Here is a 3,921-nt window from a genome sequence, read left to right as displayed (position 1 = left end):
TTTTCCTTATTTATATCATGTTTAAACATTATTTATTTTCCCCATGTGGTTCATGTAAATGACATCAACTCTAATATTTCGGCACAATGGATATTTTAACTGGCGCCAAATATTGCAAAGTTCTAAATTGATAATTAATCTCCTTTATTCATTGAACTTTTTGTCATTATTCCATCATTCATTGCATTTCTACATGCTATACACGCAAATCTACTAGTACATAAAATTTCTCCTTCCTTGCTAAATACTGTCTTAAACCTTCTTACTTCAGTCTATTATCGGTCTTTCCGATACCGATATGAGAGATTCATAAATTTCTTATCTTTTTTCTGTTTATTTTGAAAAAACGTTACATGAAAATCATGTTTCATTGTCTAGTTAATAAGTAATAAATGGTACCCTACTATTATTACAATTTACAAGTAATGAGTGATGGAAAAAAAAAATTAATTAATGAAGTCAACTGTTTGTTTTTTCACAGGAGTCTTTTATCAAGAGACATCAACTCTAAGACAAGAAGGCATTGCATCAGCTCTAGATGAAGAGTTTGAGATTTTGAAAAGAAACAAGAAATTTACAAGATTTTAAATGGCTTAGATGCATTTGATTCATAAGCTTTGGCAACCATTTCGCAGGTTTTGGAGAACATGGGCTTACCTTGAATCGTTGGTTGCTTGAATGAGCAAGAAGAGGAAAGAGGAAGAACAGGGAACATGTCACAATTGCAGATCTCGATCATGTAACCATCCGAATCATGGAAGAAGATCTGATCCACCTTGATCCCCCCTTCCTCAAACATGCCTTTCACATATCTGATCCCCATTGCTTCTAGTTTGCTTATGACCGATCCTATGTCACTACACTTCATGAGATAAAGTGTGGAAGTTAGAGAAGATACTGATAACTATTACTCTTGGTTGTGCCAAATTTTCATGGAAAGTATATGTTTGTGAGAACATGAAGAAGAAGAACCAACCCTCACCTGGAAGGAGATGCGATTGTCCTTAGGATTTATTATCTTTGGCTCCCTTGGGAGGTCGTCCTTTGAGTCGGATTGAATCAAATGTATTCCAAATCTATTATTGATCAACCTGCAAAATAAAATAAAATTTTATAGCGTAGGTTTGTTTGGTTCATTCGGAGCACAATTGAAAACCGTGTCAAAGAACTAAAAGAAAGGCCAATGAACATGAAAAACCAGTGTAGGAAAGCACGAACTGGAAATGGAACCTGCCCCTAGGCTAGGCTGAGTACCCCGAACTAGGTCCGAGTAACCCAGCCCTAACATGGTAAGTCTTGGCTAGGACAAAGAGTGTTAGAAAATAAAAAATATAAAAATTCTCAAAAAATTTAAAATATATTTAATATAAAATTAAACAAAACATATCTAAATGAAATTAAAAAATTAGTGATCAGGGGTATTTTAGAAATAATGCAAAAAGAAGGGAAAGTAAAAATAAGTATTCATATGGACAAACAAATTTTATTTCTTTTTTTTGGTATTTTATAATTACTTTGATTTTTTTTTTAAGATCCCAAACTTGACCTCCAAACTCTGGATGTAATGGAGATAACCAAGATAACCGGCCCAAGCAGCCCGAAAACTGGCCAGGTTACAGGATACCTAGCTGGGATGTGAGTAGGACGCCTACTCGAGTAGGTCAGGTAGCGGGGCTATTCCCCTAGCGATTAGACCCCCTAACCGGGCAAAACTAGGCTCGCCTAGTGAGTGGGTCCAAGTAACCCGTGCAGGTCCCACCCAATTTTACGAACAGTGCCAAGAATCTAATGTCATTCTCGTGTGAGCATGTGTGTGTGTGAGAGAGGGGATAGTTACCATCCACCGTCAAAATTAAATGATGACGGCCGTCTGATGTGGTTGAAGCCGAGTAGCTCTTCATAGAACTTACTAGAGGCCATGACAGATTGGAACACAAATGAGACATGGTTAAGTGAGAACAGTTGCATTGGAGGGCCAGAAATCTCTTCCTGTTGAATTCCCATTATCACAAATGTGTTCCTAGGCAACCATGTGAGTATTAATTATCAGAAATGCTGTCATAGGGAAGCTTGTGAGAATTTATAGATGTGGGGCTCAAGAAAATTGAGTCGCAGGCTGTTTGCTTTCTTTCACGCATAGGTTATGTTATCTTAATGTTCATTGCAAACGTAAAAGCGTTTACTAAACGCTTCCCATGCTAGCGGCCACTCAAACGCGTAGGTTGTATCTGTTGGATCCATGTCAGGATAAAGAACTTGGAACTTTCTACAAGTTTTTCAATAACCTTAATCCTATCCTTAAACCCATTTAAAGACTAGGTCAAAGAACGATTATGCTTGTTTTTCAAAGGATAAATTGCTAAAACCCCCTTCACTCAACTTTTTTAAGATTCTCCCCCCAACAATTTTTTAAAATACTAAAAAAAAACTATTATTTTTTCTTTTACAATTACTGCCTCAATTCTAAAAGATTTTTGTTTTACCAAAATACCCCCACTGACCTTTGTTTACAATAACTTTTTTTTTTTTTTATTAAATTTTTGTGTGCGGGACTTAAAAATGAATCCATGTTGGTTTGGCGAAAAAAATGTGTTGGACAGACACAAATGCTGGATTGGAATTTCATAATGCTGCTCAGCCAGACCGACACTGTGAAAACATGGATATAAGGCATGGAGGGGTATGACGGTCATGGATTTTTGTGATTGGGGGAAAGTGCAAAATAAAACAATAGTCCACTTTTTGTAGTGTTTTAAAAATTTGTTGGAGAGGATGTCCAGAAAGTGGAGTCAAGGCTGTTTTAGTAATTTTCCTTTTCTAATGAATGCTGAACATCCTGTTGAGAAAAAAAAAAAAAAAAAAAAAAAAAAAAAAAAAAAGGATGGGATCACCATAGTCTCAACTTCCACTAAGGGATTTTTTATTTGATTTGGTGGATATATTTAGTCTTGAATTGAAAAAACACTTGGTTTTGGACTAGCCGTAATCGTGTCCTTGTATCCCTTTAAAGTAGGGCGCGGTTTGTATAGAGCAGGGGCTTATCGTTACTGAAAATCTTTGTGATAGCTTTCAAATATATTTTCATCTTTATTTATAAAATTTAAAGCTTCAAAAATAGTACAGATAGAGTTGATCTTTGAAAATTTGAAAAGCGTAAAAATTGACGGTCCAAAAATACGTTACAACCAAAACTTGAAATCCATTTTTTTTCTCATGTTCATGCATCTTGATGTCGACATGATCAATTTGAGGACATTTAGGCATCAAAATAACCTCTTCTAATGAAATTTTTGAAGTGGGCTCTAATTTAATTGTTTAGAACGTTTGCTCTATATAAACTTTTCCCTCTAAAAAATAGGCCAAAGAGCGAGTATACTTGTTTTTCCATGCTGAGCATCGTATGAATAGAGAAGAGAAGGATGGATGGATCACCATAATAATATTTTATTTGAATTGGACGACATAATTGGTTTTGGACCCAGAAAACATTTGGTTTAAAAGATTATGTATTGGGTTTGGGGAACATATGATTAATTCCTTCTCTGTTTAGGAAATAGAGCGAGATTTTATGAGTTTCTTACGCACACTACATATTTACTCTCTTGAGAAGAAGACGGGAGGACTTTTTTTCGATGGGAAAATCTTGAAACGACATAAGAACAATTAGATGATTATTTTTAAAAGGAAAACTTTATTGTTTTTGAGTTATCTAACACTTAGATCTTACACACAAAAATTCAGACTGTCTCTATTCATTCAATCACGATGTATCATTTTCTTCAAGCACATAGTTGGTGAAATTTGGATTTTTTCCAAATGCATTGAGGATGTAATTTGGATTTTTTTTTTTTTTTTTTTTTTTTTGAGTTTAGCCCATATGTTGAAGCAGTTACATTCCTGGAATTTGGGGTCCTAAAAACT

General features: G+C 34.9%; 1 non-coding gene across 1 annotated transcript; it reads right to left on the bottom strand.

Moving 5' to 3' along the window:
- Window positions 1-574: 574 nt before the first annotated feature.
- Window positions 575-2,004, bottom strand: LOC18444651 (glyoxylase I 4). The gene is made up of 3 exons (XR_016041389.1): window positions 1,838-2,004; window positions 983-1,091; window positions 575-862 (listed from the first exon to the last, which is right to left on the bottom strand). It is a non-coding gene; the product is annotated as a glyoxylase I 4 (transcript).
- Window positions 2,005-3,921: the final 1,917 nt, after the last annotated feature.

This window comes from Amborella trichopoda, chromosome 9 (genome assembly GCF_054954075.1).
Source record: "Amborella trichopoda isolate Santa Cruz 75 chromosome 9, AtrichopodaSantaCruz75HAP2 v2.0, whole genome shotgun sequence".
NCBI classification, from domain to species: Eukaryota; Viridiplantae; Streptophyta; class Magnoliopsida; order Amborellales; family Amborellaceae; genus Amborella; species Amborella trichopoda.
Note: the sequence above shows the minus strand (reverse complement) of the source record. Positions and strands in the feature narration are given on the sequence as shown.